General features: G+C 40.5%; 1 protein-coding gene across 23 annotated transcripts in view; it reads left to right on the top strand.

Moving 5' to 3' along the window:
• The window catches only part of BBX (BBX high mobility group box domain containing), a 137,281-nt gene that overhangs the window by 24,081 nt on the left and 87,173 nt on the right, over positions 1-26,027 (top strand). For 7 of the 23 annotated variants that reach the window (XM_038159253.1, XM_038159188.1, XM_038159214.1 and 4 more), the window contains one exon: positions 10,071-10,204. The exons of the other annotated variants lie outside the window; for them this stretch is intronic. The gene's annotated coding sequence lies outside the window, so the exon portion shown is untranslated. The remainder of the gene's footprint in view (positions 1-10,070; positions 10,205-26,027) is intronic. 23 annotated transcript variants of the gene reach the window in all.

A 26,027-nucleotide genomic window follows, 5' to 3' on the forward strand; every position in this document is an offset into this window, starting at 1 on the left:
GTCTGCTACTGCTGCCTCTTCAGACTACTGTGTCAGGGTAAAGTTTGATTCTTACATTTCTTTATGCACAAAAAGTCAGCGATCATGATAATACCAGGGTTAGAAAGAGTAGTGCAAGCAGCTCATTTTAGTTTGACCACACAGTCAGTACAGAAAAAGGTTCTGGAGTGTATGGTGGCATACGTCTTTTTGGGCAGAGGAGTAGCTTTCCAGAGAACAGTGGATGCTGGGGGATGGTGTTTCTCAGCAGTGGCAAATAAATGGTCATAAGAGATACCTGCTTTGTGGTATACTTAAAATTGTTATACTGAACTGGGAGGCTTAGTAAAGATTATTGAATAATTTGGTAATTGATGGCAATTGCTGTATAACTCCAAATTAATCGCAGTATTACTAGAGGAAACAGGTGGGAAGTGAAGAGGACTGCACAGGGCATGTGCCCTTCCAACATATCTATCTTCTTCCAGGGAACCCAGGGTCTTCCCTCCCTATCTGCCAAACCCTGTCTTAAATGCCCCAACTGTGTGTTTGCTGACTTTGGTTAATTCAGGGACAATTGGAGTTGCCCCATCCACTAGATTCCCTGCTGAAGTGCTGAGTGCCCTCTCTTCTCTGTGACCAGCTTGGGAATGCAGGGTATCACTGGCCTCTGGTAAATGCCCAACTCAAGGAAGAGTCCAACCAGCCAAATGGGCAAATATATACTGCCTGCTTAGTAACTAAGCCCAGAGTTCTGTGCATCCCTCCCAAGTCTGATTTGAGGGATTTTGAGGTCTAGAGAGTTGGCTGTGCAGCATGCGGGGTCTTATAAAGAAAAAGTGGAGAGATTTTTCATTATGAACTTTTTGGAAACACCTTGCTAAAATGTAGCATTTAAAAGTACATGTTGATAAAACCCGGCATCATCTCAAATCTTAAGAGTATGTCTCTACGTGGTTTTGTGGTCACCCAAGGGTTGTTTCAATAAGGCAGAATAGGTATCAGTAGGGGTTTGGCAATGGTTTGGCAGTGGTAGCATGGAGCTCTGTGTGCGCTAGTTTAACTTGCGTTGAGTAAGGAGAGGTTAGATCATGCAGATTGGGGCTGGGCTGCTGCACTTAGAGTTCCTGGTGCTTGATTTGTTGGTTTAAATCAGGTTGCTGTGTCTAGGAGCTACCAAAACTACTGAGTCTCTGGGGCCAGTCACTGACAATTGGTGCTGATGAGACAAGAATGTGTCCTGGACATTCCTTCAGGAGGCAAGATCTGGTTAGGCTGCAGTAACAGCTACCCCTGTGCTAGGAGGTTGCAAATGCTGTTTATGCTTTTCTTTTAGAGCACTGGATGTTGAAAACACTACTTTCTCTTGGAAAATGATTATTCAATTAATTGGGTATTTATTTTGGTAATAAGTTTTGTTGTTGCTGAAAGTGAATACTATTTGGGAATAAGATCTGCTTATTAGAGGGCTTGTTCTTGGGTTTTATAGGAGTGGGGGAGGCAGGGGAGGATGAGCTTACTGCTTTTGGTGCTTGGGGTGGAATTTTTGCCCTGTTTTTCTGCCCTTCCTTAAAGAAGCTGTCATTGAAAACTGGAGTCCTTGGGAATGTATGGGAAATACAGAAGTAAGCACTAAGGTCTCAGCACTGAGACCAAGGTACCTGTGTTTTCTCTAAAGTACCTAGTGTTTATCAGCCCATTTAGTATCAAGGCTGTGTTTAACATTCTCCCCAACCCTCCCTCCACTCCCTGGTAGAAAAAGTAACATTAAAAAAAATAGAACAACTAGTGTGCTGAAGATTTGCATAGGTATCTGTTGACAGGGAGTTAATCTTTGTGGTTTATATACCGCATTGGTTTACAAGTGATGCTGTTAAATTCACAGGCCACATGTTCACCAAGGAGAAGATCAAATTGTAATACTGGAATCATTTTATTGTAAATGTTGGAGAAGATGTTGAACTACACTAAATCACGTGTTACTACAGTCTCTTGCTTCTAGAGGAGCACACTTACCTTTGCTCAGGTATTTTCAGCACCAAAGCTAACAGTTGCTTTTGTTCTCCTGCCTTTTCCTGGGCTGTACCAGGCAGGGTCCCAAAGAGCAGCAGTGTTGGTCAGCTAGTTGAGAGATGCAGGGATGCTGCTGATGACTTCTCTAGAGTTTAACAACAGCATCTTGGAGTTTTTTTGGTCTCCTATGGGCCATTGTACTGCTCTGTTGCAGTTCAAAGTGCAGTGGTGGAAAAGTATCAGTGGGTCAGCTCTGCAGAAACTGCACTTCACAGCATGATGTTTTTTGTATAATAGCTCTTACTGTGAACCTGTGTTTAACTTAGAGTGCTGCACAAGTGCAGAAATAGGACAGTTTGTATGACTGGCAAGCCAGTGTTGTACTCTGACAAGTATAGCGGCTCTTCTGACATAGAACAAGGACATATGTTGGGTTGGGGTCTGTAAAGCTCCTTTGGTAAAGAATAGCCTATCTTACACCTTTTCTTCCTGTCAGTTAAACACAAGCAAAAAAAAAAGCCCAAAATGCTTGTATATGTTAATGCTGTTACTGTGTTGTATTTATATGGGCAGCTATATAACATGTAGATTGGAATCTGTGTTCCTTGCATCCATGCTGGAGTGGCAGGAAGCGACCCACCCTCTTCTATGGTGTTCCACACATGTATTTTAGACTTCAGTGCAAGCATCCTGTATGATTTTTGTTGAAGAGATATGCTGTATTTCTGTGTGCAGTATCACTTGGCATACTTCATTAACTTCTGGTGAGTGAAGCTAGAATGTAGAAAAATTAATTGATTTGGGGAAATTTTTTAGGGGGGAAGTTGTATTTTTGAAGTAAAATATGAATTTTGACTTTTGGTAATCTGTTTTGTAGTCTCTTAAAGTGAAGAGTTGAGTTGTAAATACTTCTTTTAACCCTGAGTCCCACACAAACACTGTGGAGAATACCACAGACCAGAGGATAAAATAACACCTTTTTTTTAATTGAACGAGAAGAATTTCTTATTTAGTTTTAGATGGTATGCGGAAAAAAAGTAGAGAAGCTTTTAGAAGAGACCATGTAATAGTTGCTGATTCACATCTGGCTTTGGTGTCAGATCATTAGACAAGAGCAGACATTGTCACAAAGGATGTTACAGCAGATATTTTGCTCTGGTATAAGAAACAGTAAGCAGCAGAAATTCACAGGGATAGTTGAAAATTTTTCTTTTTTTGCTGGATTTTCATCTTGGCTACTCCATTTATATGGTGCGTTCATGCTGGCATAATCCCCCCTTCCTCATGTTTCCAGGGAGGAGTCCTCTGTCCTTGCTCACAGCTGTGGTGGCCATGGTCCTGCAGCTCTGCTTCCCGGGGATGGCTGTGCCAGGCCAGCTGTTTCCAAAACCATGATGTGTGCCAATGTACCACTGCAGGCACCCTGGGATAGGGTGGGCCCTCTCTGCCAGAGGGCAGGGGTGGCAGGGGAGGCTGTGGAGATGGGAGAGCAGCCATAGGTTAAAGCAGCATAAGGACAGCTAAAGGTCAGGCAGGGTTTGCTCTTAAGTAAAACTGAATGAAAATTATTTCCCTGCTGCTTTTGCTGCCCTGCTCACTTTTCCAGCAAGCATGTTTATGGAGGAAAATAAAACCTGAATATGCCAGAAATGGGATGGCAACCCACCTGCAGGGACCTGACCTCTCCTCCATGCTTGCTCCCTCTCACTCAGTGCTGCCACAGAGACTGATTTCATCTCCCGTCGTGGCTGGCGCAGCTGCCAGCTGTCCACAGATGCAGACAAAATATATTTATTTAAGTCACTTCCCTGTTTTCTGAATCTTGCCCACTTTGTTCTCCAACTTTCTCCAGTGCCTACAGAGGTCTGTTGGGTTTTTGGGCCTTAAATGTAAAAGGAAAGCTAAAGGTCACAGATTACATCCCCAAACAAAGCTAAACTTCAGAATTCTGGCAGAAGTGACACCAGTGGGATCAAGCTCCAACAATCTGAGCTGTAGTTCAGGTGCTCAAGTTTCACATGGCACTTGATCACTGTCTTAATATACAAATGGGTGCCCAACTTGGGCTTTCTAGTGTGCAAGCTAATACTGAAACCTGAAGAAAATTGCAAATGTATCCTGAAAGCAGAACTCAAGCTTTTGTAATGGTTTTTCAGCGTTTCATTAAAATAAGTTAAATTTGATTAAGTTAAAGATTTATTTTTATATATATTAGGATTTGAATTCAGTGAAGTACTTAGTGAATGATATGTGAAACTGGAGAGAGTGTGAGGTTTTTTTCCCCCTGCAGAAAAGATGACAAGATTTGGCCCAAATGCTGCAGGATTCTGTAAAAACTATACATACTCTATAGGAGTATGAGTACATACTCATTCTCTGTAAAAATTATACATACTTTAAAGGAAATTTCAAATAAATAGTTGAATGTAGTGGCTGTTTCTAATTGGGCTTGATGTTTTACCACAATTAGTTTTCCATTTAGGAGGGAGAATAGGAACTATAAAACTTGCTGTAAATTAGCAGAGTGAAATAGTTTTCTTTTCAACTGTTCTTTGAGTCTTTGCACCTCTTTTAAGCATATTTTTGAAAATATTGCAGCAGTACATCTAGGAAGAAAACTGGGTTGTTTTGGAAATCAGAAGTGTATGTCCTAATAAATTGTTTCTGATAGAACTAGAAAATAGAGAAGATTATACTAATGGAAGTTTATTTTTGAAACTTGGGATTGCATTTTAACCTCATGGAGAACAGCTGTCATTATTCTTAAAGTAAAAACTAGACAAAATCCTCCTAATTTTAAGAAATTTTGATACTGGTAATGTGTTGATGTTTTTTTGCTGCAAGTAATATGTGAATTTACATTGTGAGAAGTAAACTTCTGCATCTGTAAATTTGCCGGTAACTTGTTCTTGTAATTCTAAAAAGGGGCAACAGTAATAGCATTTTATTCTGCCACATTGTATGTAGTATCTGAGTACCTTCCACCTATAGCAGAGAAGACCTGGGATTTAACTTCTCAGGATAACAGTGTGGGGGAGGGATAAGTAAGAGACAGCATGCTGCTTGTTGGCAGGATTTTTGGCTTGGATATTTTGTGCGTTATTTAGATATGATGTTTGTACCTGAAGTTTTTCTGATGTTTGAGATATGTGGGTGTGTGCAGTAGGTAACAGGGCAGTGGCTTTCTAGGATGGAAATGTGCTGTTAATGTACTGCATAGCTCAGAAAGCACTGCCATGTACATGTGCAAATATGAAAATACTGGATACAACTTCTTAGAAGTTCTGAGATCCAGGAGTCCTAAAAATGGTGATTCTTCTATTTCTGAATACACAGATTGTCAGTTTTTTTCTGGAATGTTTTATCAGTTAATGTGTCTGTTTAGTGTTGTATTAATTGTGTGGTATTGCAGTGTTATATAAACATTGGATTGGGTGATTGCATCTGTTTTGAGGTGAGTAGTGACTTTGTTTAGACTTAGTAATTAAAATTGTACTTCTTCATGGAATTGGAATAAAATGTGGAGCTTCAGTGGAGATGCTACTTAGTATTGCTGCCATACTCTGTGTATATGTGAGCACAGTTCAGGTCTGAATTTTACTGGAGGCGGGCTTACAATAGTAGACTGAGATTGCAGATTTGATTGGAGAATTGTTGGGATGTCTTCACTGATAGTCACTTCCAGGTTAAGTTTTGGGGTGCAGTAAGCATAAGCTCAAGATACATGTTTGTTTCGTTAATTTCGTTGTTCGCTGCTATATAGCAGGGGAAAGCCTTCACCCAGGCAAGATTAATCAGTGCTACTTTTTCTATCTTCTTTGACCAGATCGTCTCCATCCTGGTCACTTACTCAGTGATTTTAATGCTCATAAAGTACCCAAGCAACAAGCCAAGAGAACTGGTCATGTCAGTTCAGGACAAGATAGATAAACTTGATGGAGTGAGTAAATGTGTGATCAAACTACCTCTGGCTTGGCTTGTTTTAAATAAATATGGAGACAGTTTAGTGCCTAATCCCCACCTGCCATTAATGTAGGGAATGAGAGGTGAGAAATCATCGCATAGAAATTTATTTTGACAGCTGTAGTTTAAGCAATACAAAACATCAAGTTAGTTTTAAAGCAGTAACTGCTTGACTGAAGGTGCTTGGACTTCTAAGTGTGTTCATTCCCACACTTCTAGGGCTTGCTGCTTCTTTCCTTATGCCTTCTTGTGAGGTAGATTTTTATCTAGTAGCTAAAAGATGATCCCTGTTGACCATTTTCAAGCTTTAAAAAAATGTGGATCTCCCTGCAAGAAAAAAGCTGACACAATTTAGTGGGTTTTCACCTTTTCCAAAATTACTTTAAAGGCATTAAAACATTGTCCTGTAGATGATATGGATGCCTGAAAGAGTGAATGTAAGCCTACCAACAGACTCATCTTTTTAGTTTCTTTTGTAGACTTGTAGGAAGTAATGAGTGCAGTGTTAAAACCTCATGTACTGCTGTATCTGTACTGCAGTGGGAGACCTCTGGACAGGGTAATAACACTAGTCAGCAAAGATAATGACAGAAGTCTTAACTGTGGGTAGTGTTAAGCACAGACTGTTTTGCTTTGAAAAGAATGGTGGCATAACATGACTTTAACAGTCCTGGCTGTGAAATCATACTGAAATGGTAAACTTTGATTTTAAAATGTACTTTTCTTGACCTCAGTCAAGGAGACTTAGACAAATGAGCAGAGAGTGATTACTCGAAGTTCAAGCAGATGCTACTCTTGTTTTTCAAGGAAGTTTCTTGCATAGAAAGGCAGGGTTAAAGAAATGGAGCTTTTTGTACTGAAAACAATGCAATACTTAGCCTGTTTTACCAGCTTTTTCTTTGCATGACCTGTCATCTTAAGGATGAAATGCCTTCAATAATTAAAGACTGAAGTGGGCTGGTAGAGGAGGGTCTTTCAGAATAGTTACAGGTCATTTGCAAAATAAATAGTAGCAGGTTAATTAAAAAGATGTGAGAAAGTTTTATTTTGTTTCCAAGACAGACTGAATATGTACCTTAGTTTTTAAAGATGTGCCTTAAGTGATTTGTTAGTTAACCTCATAACAATGGTCATTTATATTTATTTGCTACTAGAAGTACTTCTTTTAGGGGAAAAAAAAAGATGCTTCTGTTGCTTTTGGGGTTGCTGAAATAAATTGTCCTTGTCTGTCATGTCAGGAGTGCCAGAGACTGCTCTTCTGTATCTAGTGAATACTCTCAGGTGTACCTGAAGTGAAAAAGTAGAGGGGAGGAAGGAGACTGTATTGTACACTGTAGCAACAAATACTCTCCAGTGTTGGTGAGGACTAAGAAGTGTCCTTTCAAAATTGAGTATCAAATTGAGAAGCAGAGGGAAAGCAGTGCTCAATGCTGTAGAATCTCTTCTATACAGCAGGTAGGAAAACAGCTTCTCTGAAATACACAGAATAACCCTGAGATTTGTGGTGGGCTTGTGAGCTCATTTATCTCAAGTGTTGTGGACTCCCAGAACTGTGAATAATGAGGTACAGTTGTTGGTTTTGATTTGAAGAGAAGCCCAGGTATTTATGTAACAATAATTGTATCAGAAAATACAGACACTTTGGGAGTATCTTTGCTGTTTCTTTTAAGTCATTTACTATTAGGAGCTCTTACCTGTATTTTCACCTTGTCTGCTGTTGGTCCACATACCACCGCAGCACATTATTCCATGCAGGTTTTGTGGTTACTTGGTTTAAATCCTCATTAAATCTGAGTTTGGCTGAGTGTGTAAATCACATTTGCAGTTTTGATACAGTTCTGGCTTTAAGATGTATGTTTCCTTAGTAAGGAAGCAGCTGTATATCTCTCCAGTGATAATAGTTTCCCCCAAAAAGAATCATTAAGTACTCATGGGAGTAAAACTAGTGTCTCAGTTTATGATTGAAAAGGGTTTAAGCTGCCAAACTACAGGGACACTAATGCAGAAATGGCATTGTTATTAGGGTGGATAGGATGTGGTATGTTGCTGCTCATACTCTGGGTAGCCTAGCCTGCATGCTGAGATTGAGGCTGCCTTTAGTCTCCTTGTGGCTATTGTGATGTTGTTGCAGCACCTGAAGATCCCGCTGCAATGAGGCTTTGCATCCGCTTGGTTGGAGCTGACTGCTCCATTGGAGGAACTGTAGATGGGGATGTATGTCTGCATCAGTGACCTTCAGCTTACAGCCTGAAGATTCAGTGTAACTGCAGTCACCACAGCCAGGCTGTGAACTGGGAAACCTTGGGACAAAGGCATGGGTCTTGTCTGTCCACTCCTGGAAACGAAGGCCACAGGCTTTGGAGACAGGCCAGGAGAGAGGTGTGATTGTGTTTCTAGCTCAGTCTGGATTTGTCTACAAACTGAGTATAGGACATACTTTGAAACAGTGTCAAAAAAGTGAATAAGCCTCAGTGAATTTAAAAGGAGTCATTAAATACTTTCTTGGAAGTTGTTGAGTTTCATAATCTGGAACGGAATCTTCCAAATGGGAGTCAGACATGCTACAGGTTCCTATACTGAGCAGACAAGAGAAAAATTATCAAAGAAGTGTTAAAAATAAAATTGGTTGGCCACCTTGCCTCTGTTTTCTGTTCTCCTGTCAGTATAATGTAGTATATAATATAATATATAGTATAATGTAGTATAGTATAATCCCATCAGATGTGATTTTTGAAAGTGTAAGAACTTCACTTAAACTGATTTACTGTTTCATTTTGGCCCAAAACACCCTGCATCTTGCCATATAGAGCTAATGGGGAAAAACACTGAGACCTGAAAGAGGGCAAAACAAATGTACAAACCATGCAGTGTCCCTACTTACCTCCACAGCCTCATTTAGAAAAGCCATAAATGCATGGGGATTGTCTCCTTTTGGCTGAGAGGTATAGATCAGATCCTAGCTCTGTGAGCGTTACAAACATCCACTGCCATGCTGTTTCCTGTTATGAATTTTAATTATTACTTTGAAACATTTGGCTGATGGCTCTCACGGTAGTCAGTCCACCCTCCCTTGCCGTTTTTTGGCTTTTGTTTTCCAAGCTCACGTTTAGTCAGAGTGCTGTATATCACTGTTTTCTGTGGAGGCTTTGTAACGCTGTCTTAATGACCCACACCAGCCTTACTGCTGAGGAATGTGGGGGACAGGCAAGCAGCAGAAGCAGCCCGGCCCTGGCGCAGGCCAGGACGACAGCACCAGCCTTCCCAGGGTTGCCAGCTCCTGCAGGGAGCGAGTTTCCGTGGCCTGCCTTCTCGTGGAAACGGGAGCCCCGTGGAGGTAGAGAAAGCTCTTAAAGGGTGGGAGATGCTGTTGTCGAGGTTAAGCCCTGCTTGGAGTCAGTTTGAGTTTTAGAATGAAAAGCCTCTCAGTTCTTGAAGCTGTTTTCCTAAAGAATCCCTCCCTTTTTCTTTTAAACTTCATCAGAAGAAGTTATTTACGCGTTAGACGCGGCAGTTCAGTCTTTTAGAAGATGCCATAATCTGTTGCTTTTAGCACGCCGGAGGAGTTCCCGCAGTTGCAGAACAGGAGCGTTGAGTCCGTCCCGCAGGACGTGCCCTTTCAAACCGGCTCACGCGTGATAGCGGGCTCGGCGCCCACGGCAGCCCTCACCCCGGGCCCGGGCGAACAGGGAAGCATCCGGGGCGAGCAGGGAGGAATCTGGGGCTGCTGCTGGGCCGGGGGCTGTGGGGGCAGCAGGGCGGGCGGCGTGTGGGGGCCGCTTGTGCAGGGCCGGTACCTGTGCGGCGAGTGCGCTGCGCGGGGCTGCCGCGGGCCTGTGCCCCTGGGCGAGGGGGTGCTGGCATCCGTGTCAGCCCCGGCGCTGGTATTTCAGTAATGCGGTGCTGGTTGGTCATACTGCCAAAGCCGAGCTATAAGTAGCGAGTCTTTGCTCCACTTTTCCTCGCTCCGTGCCTCCGCTCCGCCCCGTCCGTGCTCCCCGCGCTGCTGAGATCAGCTTCCTGCTTTTCGTTTCCCTCGGAGCGCTGTTACTCCTCCCCCGAAAGAGTTATTTTCATCGGTCTGGAGTTAATGTTTGTGCGGGCTCTGTTTGTGACAGGCGAACGCCGGGCTGGAGAAGCGGTCTCACGGTGGTCGTGGTATGTTGCAGAGCGCCAGGGCTGTAGGCAGGATGGCAGAGCGCGGCGCCGAAAACACTTGTGTGCCAGCTCTGTGACCGGGAAGGCAGAGGAGGTGAGTGGTGCTCGTACCTCGCGTGGGTCCAGGCAGCTGTTGGAGGAGGAACTAAGAGTCGCAACCTAGCCCGACTCAATAACAAGAGACGACCAATTATGTTGTGGTCGTCTCGGATTAGATGGTTTTGCCCCTACTAATGCTGTAATGGAGTATACTCAGGAAATTATGTATTTTACCATAGCAAAGATCTGTAGTCAATAAAATTTTAGAGTTTGTAAGTGTCTGGTTTTTCTCATTGAAAAGTATAAATAGGTATGACACAGCCATAAAAGACAGATGATAAAGGTGAAGTTTACTCTAAACAACTTTAAAAACCCACTTACGTTATTTCAGAACTTCTGGATGGATTGAGTAATGCAAGAGAAGAGACTTTACAGTGGTTTAGTAATTGTGGATCTAGAATAGTGATGTATTTGAGGGAGTGATGTTATAACGTGGAAATAAAATTATAGACACAAAAAGCAAAAAAGAAAAAATACTTTTTACAGTTGCCAAGCATGCTTCAGAAAAGAAACCAGGTTGGTTTAGAGAAAAGTGTAATAATCTCAGTTGCAGCAGATGGACAATTTCTATGGAAAGGTATCTTCTTACATTGTTGCATTGGATTTTTTAAATTATTTTTCTTTACAGAATGAAGAATGTAAATATCACAGGTTCATTAATCAGTTTTCAGTTTTTCAAACAGATGAGCATCATTCTCTGTATTCCCCCGAACATAAGTTCTGAAGTTGCTAATCTGTAACTGGTGGTAGGGTAGGGGTTACACAAATACTTTGTGTTGTCGTATTCTGCTTCTGCTGTGTTTTTATTACTGCCTATTAACAGTCAGGTTAATGGGACGACTTTGTTTGCTCTGGCCATGATGCTCTGAGTGATTTTGCAGAGGACTCTTCATGGGAAGCCACTCGAACACGCAGCTGTGGTGGGCCAGCCTGGTACTGGATGCTGCCAACCACAGCTACAGGGCACTGTCCGAAGGTCTGAGCTGCTCCCCAGGTGACAGGGGACAGTAGTAACAAATCAAAGATCTTGATCAGGATCATCTGAGGCCTAACCAGAATTGCTTGTGCTCAGGATCCAGGCAAGGGTGTGTGATTTGAGTAGCTGTTTTCTGTTCTGACAAGTTTAATTTATTGATCTATAAGATGAAAGACGTGTAACCCTTTATTAGATCTTACAGTGAAGTTCTCCAGTAGCTTTGCTGAAAGCCATTCTGGAGAAGCATGTGTTTTAAAGTTTGATGCATTGTGGTGAAAATGAGAGAGGTACAGTAAATTAGAAATTGGGGGTTGATTTCTGGTATTATTTTTGATGATGACTGGCTTGCCATTTTTCCTTGGTGGAAGTTAGCTTCTTACCAGCAGCCTTATACTTTAAGGGGTCTTTCAAGAAGGCTGGAGAGAGACTTCTTACAAGGGAATGTAGTGGTAGAACAAGGGAGCATGGCCTTAAGCTAAAGAAGGGTAGGTTTAGATTAGATATTAGGAAGAAATTTTTCACTGTGAGGGTGGTGAGGCACTGGCACAGGTTGCTCTGAGACGTTGACCCATCCCTGGAGGTGTTCAAGAGCAGGTGAAATGGAGCTCTTAGGAACATGGTCTAGTTGAAGGTGTCCCTGCCTGTGGCAGAGTGGTTGGAGCCAGATGATCTTCAAGGTCCCTTCCAGCCCCAGTGGTTCTGTGATTGTATACTTCTGTGATTCTTCAAGTTTCAGGGAAAGTAGAAGTCATAAGTGTGTTGTATTGCTGGCTCACACTTACTGCTTGTAGTTGAACAGCTTTGTATGTAAAGGTGTAAGGCCAAAATCAAAGCAACAAAGCACTTTTATAGTCCAGTCTGTGGCCTCCACTTGAGTATTGGTGGAGGAGCATTGTATAGGAGGTAATAATAAAATTTCCAGTCCTATGTGGCCTTGCATCTTTTATATTTGTTTTCGTATGCTGGGTGTACTGCACTGCATGGTTTTACCTCTATGCAATCTCTAAATTCATTGCTGCTAAATCTACTACTTGGTTTAGACTTGTGCTCAAGAAATTAACTCTGTGTTATGTCATTACTCTGAGGGATAAAATAATCGCTAAAGACATTTTATGTGGTGTGCACATTTTATCAGCGCATTAAAAAGACAACACAAGCCCGTTTGTTTCAGTGTGTTGAATCTAAAGATAATTCTACATGCGAATGTCTTAACAAGAAATGTGTGGCAAATGTGCTTATGCTGTAGATTTCCATTTCCATTGTGGGCCCAAGTATCAACCCTTATTTGCCAAAGTTACTGCCTTTTTGCTTGCATTCTGCGAGTAAAGAAACTCTGTAGCACTGAGTACCTCTGCATAATGTGAAGCATCAAGTGCAACAGCTATTGGACCTTTTTGCTGTTTTATTCAGTTTGTAGCTATTTTCAGCATCTCAGTTATAATTGATAGGGGGCTGCTGTAAAAAATCCTACCTGTATCAATAAAAAGGGCTCCTACCAGTGGCTCTACATTTGGTTCTTATAACTGATTTTCCTATTTCAGATAGCTAGAGTCAAAGCATTTTCTGCTTCTCTTGTCATACTTTGGCAACCTAATTTTCTCTTGGCTTGTAGAAATTGGTTAATGTATTTTGGAATCCATCAAAGGGGGATAAGAAGTTGTATCTTAAAGCTGGATACTTCCTCATTGGAGAGATCACAAGGGTACTAATAAGTGCTCTGTATTTGTAGGCATGAAGAATTAAGGGAATGGCTCCCAGAGTATTTTTTTTCACCTTCAAAATCTGCAGTGTTGACCACCATCTTCATCGTAGATAGAAGACACAGACATTATTTGAATTACAGCTCCCTGACAAAGAAGTAGAATAAGACATTATTTACAGAAGTAATAGTGAATCAACATATTTAAATGGCAGCACTATTACTGGAAGAAACAGTCCTTGCATCTTGGGGCCACGCTAGTGTTTTTGTTGTATAATGAACTGGACTGGAAGAATGATCATAGCTAAAATTAATGGTTTTTATTAACTTAACTCTTTCTACCTAAAGATAGAACTGACTATTACTTGGTGGATCAGCTAATGTATTGTGAATCAGACTTAAGAACTGAAGTTCTGTTGCCCCTAAAAAGGGGTCCAGGAGTGTGTAGTAGCAAAACAGGAGGACAGGGGACATAACTCATTTTGGTTTTAGAGCTGGCCTATGCTTGCTGCTTGTCAAGCTAGAGCCTTTAGGGCAGGCTAAGTAAAAGTGTAAGAGGAGGAGGATATATCTCCAAAAATAGAACACTGCTGTCTATTTCTTCTACTAGGGACTTCCATGTGTCTTTTAAATATGATTTTGCTGTCTGGATAGTTTCCAGAGCAGATAGCATCAGTTATTTAGTGATGCTGAAGATAACATGTCTTAATTGTGATGTTGTTTTTATCTTTCTCCTGTGATCGTTTCTCAAGTTGATGCTGTAAAGTGTTAATTTCATCAGTTACTCTTGAGATTTTCAGTAATGGTGAACTACCCGAAAAAGAGCAGATTCTCAAGTGGTCTGTAAAAAGAGTACATTTCTCTGGCCGATATGCTAATATTTTTTTGATTGTTTTTTAAGTGGTGGTGTGGTATCAGTTGCTCAGGCATTATTTTTGTGGCATACAGGAAGTTTTTGTTAGTAGTTTTCAAGCTTTTGTCATGTGTTGGGTGCTGGCAAAACCCACAACAGGTATTCAGCATGCATTCACTGGGGCTGTGTTTTGGCTAGGGAAGTTGAATGTTTTGTATCCCAATACAGAGTTCCTGTTCTGAGATTTGCTAATGCATTTTGCCATGCATTTTGTTTGGGTCCTTGGTACTTTCTGTGAGACTTCATGCAAGTACAGAAATCCATGATAGTGGATTTTGACAAGGGATAAAAGGATCAATGTTTACTTTGCTTGGAAATTGCTCAAATGGTAGAGTTTAGAGTTGAAAATGTTGTCTGTGCTCCTTCCCTTTCCCTCTGAAAACCATAGAAAAATGTGGCATATTAGGTCTTCAGATTTTTAAGTAATATTTTAGGGTACCTTAAGCTGCAAAATTATACTATTAATTGAAAACTTTATTCAAACCAAAAGTAGTAATTGTGGGAAAGTAACGAGTGGAATGATAGTTTTAGGATGAGAAAGAAAACTTACTTTAATATCCCTCTCAAGCTTGCACAGCTTTTGTAAAGCCAAAAGGATTGAAACAATGACCTAGAAATGCAAACACAACAAAAAAATAGTAAAATTGGCTACTTGGTTTGACTGTATTTTTCTTTCAGAGGGAGAAGTTTTCTTGTTCCCTGCTAGCTGCAGGAATATGTGAGGGTGTTTTAAATTTAAAATTGTGCTAATGTAGCTGTAACTGTTCCATACTTAACTAAATAACTTTCTTTTTGTAACTAATGCTGCCCCTCAAAGCTTGTTGATGTATGGAGTAACTTGGAAGTAGCAGTCAGGTGTGTAGACACCTGGAAGTTTTTTGGGTAAAGATGCAGGCAAATTCCACATGGGCCTATTTATGTATTGACAGAATCTCAGTAAACAGAATTTTGGTGCAATTCACTCAAGAAGCAGGTTCTTGCTAGTCAGGAGCAGTAAAGTGTAACTAGATTTCAGGTATTTCCTTCTCCCTTCAAGGCTCCAGTAAGGCAGGCAGCTAGCCAGGCCCCATTTGCAAAAAACCAATAGTATCTTCTAACAACATGACTGAGGCCTTCTCATCTGTAGTGGGGTTCATGGTTTATTCAAAATGATCACAGGAATAAGACTCAGGTAGAGGTTTTCTGAATTAGATGCTGGGCTTTCAACTTAATGTCTGACTTGAGTCCTTGCTCTGTGAATTTGGAATCTGCACCTGGAGATGTTTGCTGCAGGTACTGACATCTGCTTTCTGTTGGACCTCTAGTGAGACAAGGAATCCAAACTGATGTGTTGAAGTGGTGGTTAGGCAGAGGAAAAATAGGTACTTTCCAGGTGAGCTTTCATAAGAAGTGAATATACTCTAAATATCATCGTCAGTTTACACTGTTGCTTGTGATTACGTTTCTGACAGTATGAGTTGAGAAATGCACATAAAAGCAAATAAGTCCTTTGCTCTTGGCAGTTCTAAGAGATATTTCAGTTTTTCCTGCAGGTCCTTAGAGAAGGACATCTTCAGTTGACTGATAACTCTTTAGCACATTTCTGCTGAGTAATTAAGGTGCAAATAGAGGCTGTAGAGATGCTTCGGCTTCAGTCAGTAATGTGTTTGTTTTGAGATGGTCAGCCTCCTTGATTTATACCTAGAAAAAATTAATTCTTTAATATTGTGCTATCTCTTGAAGATGATTAAGGAGCATAATATGCTCCCTTTGTCAAACCTGTTGGGGAGCAAGGGGGCAGGCAGCTACCCAGCTATGCAAAGTTCCCAGGTAGTCTGTGTGTGGTAAGACCTCTAGAAAAGGCATATTATGGCTGTCTTTTGGTGTGGTAGAAGCCTGGTCAATATCATAAACCATTTATCAAAAGCAAGTATGCCAAAGTATGTATTTGCAGCACTAACAAAGTGCATGTTTTGTACAAAGTACCATGCTTTGGCTGATCTGCATATTAAGAAGTAGTAAAAGGCTCAGAAGGAGCTTCTCATTTTACTGTTAAGACACAGCGCGAGTGGCTTAGAGAGTGGCTGTGGTATTTTGCAATTTCTTGCGTTTCCAAGTCTGCCACTATTTTTGTTTTCTGCAAGTCACCTTTGCAAAACAGGCCTACTGTGTGGTGTTCACTTTTATCTTGCATGTACCTGCAAAAAAGTACGTACACATACCCACACTTGTAAACACTTAGGTATGGGTATGTATGATATGTATGCAATAGAAAAAGTATGTGCATCTTTGCTGTAGTAACAGGACAAAATGAGCTTTGGTGGCTATTCCTGATCCCCATTCACTCTTGCAATTTACTGGAAACATGAGACAAGGCAATGAGACTTGCCCTAACACAGTAGACATGAGTAGACCTCTGGTACTGTCTGCTACTGATTTCATCAGTGACATTTTTTGGCATGCTGTGTTAGACCAGTAGCGAACCCATGCTTTCACTGTTGTTACCGAAGAGTATCTTATTTTTAAAGTACATAGATAAAGAAATAAACTTTAAGTGAATTAAATTTATGTCTAAGTAAAAATGCAAATAAAGTCAATGTTATATAATGTCTTAAAAATGGCCTTATCTGTCATATGATTCTGACTAGTTAAGGCTAAAAAATATTGATGTTATTTTTGTTGATAGTACAAATTAGGCCTGTTTAACTAGAGAAATAAATCTGGGTAGTGCCTGTACAAACCTCTGAGTGCTGCAGAACTGTTTTCCCACTTTCAGATACCTCTGTGACTGGACTGCTGAGCAGTGAGTAGCAAGAAATAGCTCTTGGTGATTTACTGACCTAAAAGGATAAGATGTCCCCCATCTTGGAAAAGTAAATATGATTTAGAGTCTGTCTTTCTGCAGGTCCTCCACATAGGGCCAATCTGACCAACACTTAATTTGTTAGATGTGTAAAGCAAGGTAGAGGTATTGCTTGCTGGGATCAGAGCTTTAAACATCACTTAGCTGCTGCTCATGCCCTCACCATTTTGAAGAAATCTTCTCTCTTTAATTCTGACATTAGGGCTTGCAAGGATATTTTTTTTTTCTTTCACGTCTTTGTATAGTGTGGTACCACTGTTTTCCACCTTCAACTGCAGATTGAAATAGGTTGGGGCTCCTTAACCATATCAGAATGATAATTTGCACATTATAGCATTTTTCACTTGTTGTACCTGAATGATGCATAGGATTGATGGAAAAAGCTAGGTGATGCCTTTGTGACTGAGGTAGGTTATTGAGGCAGGTGGAAGCTCTGAATCACAAGAAGGTTAAGTATTAATTTAAGGAAGCCTTTTGGCTTCCTTGAAACGTTTGGAGAACACATGGTTCCTTATTTTGGGGGTAGGGAGGGGAAGCTGCTGCTGCTGGGATTAACTTATAGGATGTTGAACCTCATGGCAGGGTGTAAGGGGGAGTATTATAAAATAGTGTGAAAGTTGTGTGTGATGATTAGCACTTGATGCTCACTGTATTAGATTCACCTCTGATAAACAGTGTGAACATGTGCACTGTAAAGGAACAGTAGCAATGTGTTCTTCCAGAGTCTGGCATTAGTGTGGCAGCAAAAAAGATTTCCAGGAACGAAAAAAAGCGTAAGACAATCCTGCCTAAGGTGTGTTTAGGTGTCTGCAATTCAGTCATTCAACAGGTAACACAGAGTAAAAAAATGGATCTGAATTTGTTTTGAAACCAGTATGTTGTTATGTTTTTCACTTTCTTACGTAGTTGAAATGGCCATTCATTTGAAGAATGAATATTTGATGTTTTCATAAAAAATTCTACTCTTAAATTTCTGTAGCATACCTGGCTGGAGGGGTTGTACAGAGAACTGATAGAATTTTGAACATTACAAATATTTATGAAACTTAGTAAGATTTTTATAGATGTTAATACTGTTTATCAAAGTGTTATTTTAACTCATACTTGAGATACCTGTTTAATCTATTATGGTTCTTTCTTTTGCATGTTACTAGGTAGCTGGTTGTCCTATGGCTGAGAGACCTTACCTGGGTACCCATGTGCTTTGTCCAAGCCTACACAATGGGTTCATGGCAGAGGAGGGATGTGGGCCAAGGAAGATCCTTTGCTTGCCATGCTGCTGCTGCTGCTGCTTAGCAGTTTAATCCATGTCACCTGAACTGGTGCTTCCCAGGGGTAGCAATTTTACTCAGAAAAGGTTTGCCCACACCTGAAGAGGAACAAGCAGATGCTCAAGGATTAGAAATAATACAGCCATGTCTCCTCCCATGTGTAAGGAGAGACTTGGTTTTGGCCTTGACATGGGCTGGAGGTGAGAAACTAGTATCTAGTGCACACTAAGGAACATGAACAGGGAACATCATGAGCAAGGCTGCAAGGACCGTGCCATGGGTCAGCTACTGGACCTGTAGCAGACTCTTGTCCGTGCTTGTGTGCTTTAAGCAGTTAAAAACCTTGTCTTGCCCTGGCAGCTGGACTACATAAACTAGTGAGGCTGCAGGAATTGTTTGTGGCCACTAGATGACTCCTTCAGCCTGCTGATGGATGAACTCAGAGCTGAAAAGAAGTCTGAAGAGTTGGTGCAGGAAGGAGGGGCTGTTCTGGATCCCATCTGAGAGAAGTGCATCAACGGGTGCATTAACGGGTTATGTATCTCCCAACTGATGGAAGTGTTAATGTGGTTTTTAGTTTGAGGTGAAGTAGTTCAGGGTAATAAAACTCCACAATCACCAATTTGGGATGTTTATTAATAAGTTTGCATTTTCGAAACAAGGGTCCTAACCTCCAGAAGGTCAGCCTGGTTTCACTGAGGTAGTAAACACGTGAAGAAGCTAATTTTTAAGTTGTATTACTGTTGACTAGATTGCAAGTGACACCCGGATTTGTGAGGAGCTCTGGCTCTTACTTTGCAAGCTTTCATTAAGAGAAAACTCACTGAACACCCTACCCAAACCAGCAGCAACGTAATTTATCTTTGCCACTTCTTTGCATTTTGTAGATGGGCCAGACAAATCCTGTTAGGCTGGGAAAACTGTAAACAGACTCTACTGAGGTTAAGGCCTGGACAGAATTCCCACAAACTCACTACAAATTTTGTTGCGTATGTAGAGGGTCCACTCACCCTATGATGCTCAGGATTAAATAATCTTCCTGTCATTTAGAAAGAGTGCAGACAGTGCTTTAGTTGCATAAACATCTATCTGCCAGTGTCTGTAGTAAGTGTGTAGTCCCTTTCTCAAGGTAATTAGGTGGTGAGGTGGTTCTGATGTTGCTCCATGTGTTTCCTCTCATCTGTTTTTATTTCTGAGGTGTAATAGTGAATCACTAGTTGCCATTAAATGTGACCAGTTCCTGGTGCAAAGTATGTGCTGAATAAAATAGTAGTGCCCATGGCTGATTTTTTTAAAATTCAAAACTGTTTTTTTAAGCCAAGAATCTCATAGCAATAAGACTTGATCCTCATCTAGGGCTTGATCTGTGAAGGTATTACATTATTCTCTGAAGCTGTGAAGTCTGAGTGCTTCAGTGTTTGTGGTAAGCTAATTTTGTTTTTAAACTTAATGCACAGTAAGAGTGTCATGTTTGGAAGTTTTCTTCAGCTAAAGTTTTTTCTCTCTTAAATACAGAAGACCTCTTGGTAAGTCGAAAACTTCTTCTGAATTATCTTCCAAAAATGCAGATCTGGATTGAGTCTTTGCAAACCAGGTCTAGAATTTTCTTTACCCAAACCATGTTTCTTCTGAGGGTTATTTTACCTGGTGGTATATTGGGGTTTAGTTCTTTGGATGTGTCACAAAGACATGATATAAAAGCAAGCTGTTTTATATAAGAGATTTTCAGTTACTTTCTATTTATGCATGTAGGATATGTATGTAATACAGTTCTTTCTATGAATACATGCAAACATCCCTTGTCTCTTGCTTTCCAAATATACATACCTTGACACATACGCACAGGCATTCTTTCCTTCCTCCCTACCCTGTTTTCTGCCCCAAGACCCTGTTTTTGAGATTGTGTTTAAAAGCTTTTGTAAATTTTGTTCTGGTCTAAAGGAAAACTGCATGACCTGTAATTTACACTAATCATTTGTAAATAAACTAATAAACTATGACAGAATTGAAGAGGAGAAATATTGAAAAAAAGAAACTGAGTTTTGGCATTTACTTAAATAATTTATATCTGTCTTGTTGCTGTGTCATTATTTTGTTATGCTAAGTGTTATGTTTAACTTGCTTTCTGAGATTTCCAAGTTTTTATCTGTTTACTTAAAAGCTGTAGCTCTAAGGAGATGCCTTGCATGGTTTAATTGAAAGGCCAAGAAGGAAGATTTAGGGGCAAGGCCAGTAGCAAAGCTAATCTACTCAAGCTTACTTGGTTTGGGTGTGTTTAGTGCATTGATCTCTTACATGCTGCAAGAGAAATAAAACTGTGCTGCACCATGTTAAGATCAGGCTAATAAAATGTAAAGAAAACATTAAAGGAAAAAATACCTAATCCTGTAGTTCCCACTAGATTCTTACTCTGAAAAGTGTTTTATTGTTGGATTTATGCTTTTTCTGCTGCTGTCAGTGATGGTTGTATATATGAATAGAAGGCAGCATGTGTAGCATGGATCAAAGTGAGGTGAATGAGCTGAATTGGAAATTTACCATGTTTGAGCTAAGCTGGCAGTGGAAATGACATGAGCCACTTAATTTTATTTAGAGCTGTGTAAAGGGAAAGGCATTCATGTGTGTGCATCTTATCTCCCCCAGCCTCTGCCTTGTCCCTCTTCTCATTCTCCAGGCCGCAAGTGATGTGCTGGGATGTACAGGTTATCAGTTCTGAGCACATCTGGCATTTTAGGAATTTGCTGGGCTGCTGCAGCAGTTGGGAGCACAAGGGATGGTGGCATATTTTATGTTCAGCTTCCTCTCTGAAGTGGCTGAGCTGAGTCAAGCAGCAGGGAAAAGGATGACCAAGGCACTGATGTTTCCCTGAAGACTGCTGGTGTGCTTGCCTGCCTGCCCTGTTCACTGACTTGTGATCTCATGATGGAATAGCCAGTCCCTTGATATTTCTTTGTCCCAGCCCTTAGCATAGTCATGTTCAGAATGGTTAATAGGCAAGCTTTGTAGTGTTATGTCTTGTTGTAGAAAGACCCCAGGAAGGGAGTACTGACAATGGTCAGGCTGAGACAGATAATGAGCATTGAACTCTGTTTACTTAGGGAAGGGGGAAAAAAAAGAAAACCTAAACTCAAAAACTCTCTGTGTCTGAGAAACTTCTGAAAGAAGAGAATTTTGTTTGAAGCAAAGTTGTATGGCAGTTCTAATTAAGCAACTTATTGCATTTAGGGTTAAGAAGGAAAGTTTCAGATATTTCTTACCCCTTCCTATTTTCACCTCCAATACAAGCATTTGATTATGAAGCAAGATTTAACTGGGAACTTGAAATGCTGTAGAGGACTGTTTGCAGAAAGTTTGTCTTTTTCATTCATGCATTGAATTAACGTAAACCGAATGTATCTTAAAACAGGAGCTCCTAAACTTATAATTTGTCCTGCAAAACCTCGGGATATCTTCATACCCTAGCATTGTATTTTGCAAAGGTTTATACCTGTATTACCATCATGTGAAGCACAGGGAACATTGCACTAGTGCTCTCATGAAGTTTCTGTCACCTGGAGTCTCTCCCAGCATCAGTTTTAGAAATCAGATTTTGTTTCCTAGTGCCAGTATTGACACAGTTGTGATTTGGGTTAATTTAGTGTTCACTCTGAAGAGGGTATATTCTTTGATTTGCATCCAGAAAATTGTTTTGTTGTGGGTGGGATTTCTATTGTACATGGGCATCAGGGTTCCCTCTAGGATTAGATTTCCTCATCCTCCCAAAGCTGCTTGGAGGAGAATGCTTTTTGTACTGCTGAGAATTGGATTTGGTGTCAAAGCCTGTTGAAGTGCAATGTGTACCAACTGCATAGGGCACCCAACGGTGCACAAGTATTCTCCCCAGCCATGGCGACCAAACTCCTGCCATCTTCTTTACCCTTCCTAGCTCTCACAATGGGAAACCTATGGAAAAAGACTGCTGAAATGCCTAAATTGCAGCTGTTAGTACTAATACCTCATTTTAGGATCATACTAGTGCTAATTTCACTGGTTTATTTGGACTTCTGAGAGGTCAGTCATAATCTCAGTCTGTCTCCTTTCCAGCCTTGTATTTCCAGGTAATGTGCAACTAAACAATCTGTTTATGGCTTGTGCCAATGTATCACGCTGGATAAGATGACACGTAATTTTTTGCATGTGAATTAAGGAGGGGATAAATAATCTGTGTTTATTTAATTAAGGCTTGGTTCCCTAACTGAGTTGTGGGAGAAACTCTACATGGGGTGATACTAGAGACATATAAGTAACACCTCACACTAGCCAAGCCCTTTAGCACAGCTGGAGGTTGTAGATCAAGTCTCCAAAGAGATGGACTATCTGTGGCAGAGCTTTTACAGCCTGACATGGGCAGATCCCGTGTGAAAGTGGGATGCGGATGGTAACTAGTTGAAACTTACTCTGGGTTTCGGAAGTGTTACTGTTTCACCCTCTCAGTTGTAAAGAAGCAGCAAACTAGACTTCTAATACTGTGCTAGATATTTATTTATCTTCCATACAGGTGATTGATGGTCTGTTTCTGTTTATCTTGTGGTATGTTTCTGCATCAAGCACTTAATTTAATTTGGTAGAGATCTACAGCACTTCACTTTGGGATAGACTACAGAGCAACATCTATAGATGTGATTGCAGAAACCTGCTAGGTGCTATTAATTATAACTTTTTTTAATAAACCCTAATCTAAACCTAAAAAAAGCCTAGCACCACAAAACCAACGCCTCCCCCACAAAAAAAATCCCCCCAAACAGCCCACAATTGAATATGCATAATTTTGTGTATACAACAGTTTTCCAGTCATCCTTGATGTTCTGCTGTTGACTAGCTGCACTGCTAGAATGGGTAAAAAATAGTGAATAGTGTTCTTTACATTGTATTGTTGTTGTATTTTCTTTTTTCACAATGGAATATTACTGCAAAGGCTTTAAAATATGGTAACAATTCATTTTCATTATGTAAGAATGAACTTTATTACATTTACGCTAAGTTGGAATCTCAAAGTATGCTCTTATTTTGTCTAATTGACATGTACATACAGAGATCAGGCATAGTAAGGAAATCCAGGTGGAAACTTGGAAGAGTTGTCTTGATGACACTTTTTCCTATGCAGATGTAGGCACAAAAACTGAAACTGGGGTTTGGAGTAAATAAGTAGTCCCACATTCAATTATTTAATTTCCTGATAAAATTTTATTTAAAACTGTCATTTTTATTTTAAAAAGTTTAAATAATAACAAGGTATTAGTGGCTTTTCTTCCCACCTCCACAAAAGCTGTTTTAGTTGAGCATTCTGATAAGGTCTGTAACTCCATGATTACATAGCATTGAGGAATGAAGGAAAATATCATGCTGTTCAGCAAATACAGTCTACAAATGCAAGTTAATGGCTAACTACATTGGAGTCTGGAAATGATTGTATATTAATTACAGTTAATTATGAGATGATACAAGCTCATTGATGTGCAATGTGCTTGAAACACGTGTTGCAGGAAAAGGATTTGGGTATTACCACCTCATGTTAGTACAGAAATACCATTCTTCACTACAAAAATCACTAAAGAACCTTCACGGCCCTGCCTGGTCTTAACGTGCAGGCTTGTATTCTTCCATGAGCACCTCTAAAGAAAAGTTAATCAATTTCCATTTGGGCTGCAGTGATAACAGCTTGCCTGGCTGTGTGGTTTGCTATCTGTGATTGGCCCCATAGAGCAAAGGTAGTTTCTCTTGATGGAGTTTTGGAACCATTTTGAAACTTGTCCCTGTTAGAGCTGCCTTTAGGCAACTCCTAGCATGCTATGTTTTGGCTTCTGCATATCTTCTGTCTGTACACCAAGATGTGATATTTAAGAGTGTGCTGTGCTCCCCTCTGGCTCTACTCCTCTGGAGCAGCGTCTATGAAATCAGGATTTTTACAGCCAGTTTTCCCTTACTTTCTGCCTTTAATCAGAGGCTGTGTCAGGGGAAAAGAAGTTTGCTTTCCAGATTTTTTTTTCAAGACAGAATTAATCTGTCCTTCATCCCATGGTCTTTATCATTTTTATAATATTGCTACTAATAATACTTACTATTTTTGGCTTGCGCCTTTTGCTGAAAGTCAGATTCTAAAAAAAAAAGTCAGCTTCTATGACAAGGGACTTCTATGTGCAATCCACATCATAAAAATTTCACAAAGTTTGCAGGAGTGCTGCAGCAAGTGGGAGGTCAAAGGCCACAGCTCTTAAGTCTTGATCTTAAGAATATTTACATGTAGGCATAGCTTCTCCACCAGAGCTCCCTTCTGTTGACCTCGGGGCTGACTTGTGTGTATTTGAAATGGAGCCCAAATATTAATGCTCACAAGTTGGTGACAACAGGAAGTGGGGAGGCAGGGTGAATGCACTGCTAGGAAGGGTGGCATTCACTTTCCTTTCCCCAGCTATCAACTGCCCATCCCAGTGATCTGACTACTGTCCAGATTACTGCTCCAGAAGAATGGGCATCTTCTGGGCTCCCCTGGCGTATTTGCCAGCCCATGAAGACATCACAGGTACTCCAGTCCTTCTTACATGCTCACAGGTACTGAAGGACAGATTTTAGGAAACAGCATCCATTCCTAAGTAGTTTGGCTCTATTTTAGAGTAAAAGTAACTTCTCTGAAACTTAATAAAAAAGCAGTAATTACTGAAATCATTGTCAGAGTCATGACCAGCTGCTGCATCAATCTCCCAAGGCAGTCATGATTATCCTGTTTTCTTTAATATGCTTGGGATGCTCATGGTGTTGGAACTCACACTGAGGAATAGATGCAGGGCTGACGGATGATAATGGTTGAGTTGGTCTGTGTGTGGTATTGATAGAGGGGGAAACAATGCTGTGCTTTAGCTGTTTCAGGTGGCTTTGGTTTTCTGTCAGCATTCCCGTTAATAACGTTGTTTAAAAAACAGCTCTGTGGTATCTGTAAATGCCTTTTATGAGGTGGGGAGAAAGTACTTACATATGCTTACAGACGCTTTCAGTTACCACATATTAATATAAATACTTGCACCTCTGAGTGATGGCACAAAGCAAGTAGGCACCTAAGACATCAGCACTTCCTAAAAAAATGGGGCTGTTTTTCACCCTTTGTAAGTTTGATTTGTTTTCAAGTGGTTTGTAATTGGCCGCTCGCTGTTACAGTGCAACTAGTTTTGAGTACCTAAGCAATGAATTTTTTACATCATAAACAGCTACTTCTGCAGTGAATTTAAAGCTGATTTGTGCTGTATTGTACAGAAACAAATATATGACTTGGCCCTGGGGAATAATAACCCCTACCTGACACTTAATTCTCTGTATATAATGCATTACTGTGACTCTTCACAGGGTAGTTAATAGCTTTTGGGAAAGCCATGAGGTCCTATGTAGGCATATGTGCTACCTGTCTTCTTGCCAGCAAACTGCTACCTGTTCCATAGAAAGGTGAAGTTCCCATCAGAGCATGCTTCCTTGTTGTTGCACCCAAATTTATATGAGGGCTGCCTTGCTTTTATCTCTTCTGCATAATTTCCGTGAATCTGAAGAGGAAGGATAGGAATGTAAATGCACTGAAGCCACACTCCAATCAAAATTATCAAATATCCAAAAGCGTCACAAATCTACATATTTATAGCAAGTTTATGTAATCTATTTGTAAAACTTGGTACCATAGTATAGTTTTAATGATGTATTCCTGAGATAAAACAACAAAACCAACTAGGATTATTTTTATCTGATACCAGCTCTTGTAAGTTTAGTTTCAAATACATCTTTGTAGACTTGCAATCATACCTAGTATATCTTTAATTTCTTGAATTTAAATGCAGTGCTTCCCATTTTGAAACAAAATTGGACTGGTGAAGGGGTTGTGAAGAATGCAGCCTTACTTTGAGAGTCCCTATGTTCCTTCCAATTAGTTTGAAACGGAAATCTTGCTCAGGTGGTGTTTTTCAGTAAGAGCATTGACTCTGCCAGAGCTGATACACTGAAAATGTATATGGATACAAATGCACCATATTCATTTGGAGAAGGATTGTTTTGTTTTCTTGTAATTTACGTGGGTTGTAACCTTTCTGTACTGGTTAATCCTG

Source organism: Motacilla alba, chromosome 1, assembly GCF_015832195.1.
Source record: "Motacilla alba alba isolate MOTALB_02 chromosome 1, Motacilla_alba_V1.0_pri, whole genome shotgun sequence".
NCBI lineage: Eukaryota > Metazoa > Chordata > Aves > Passeriformes > Motacillidae > Motacilla > Motacilla alba.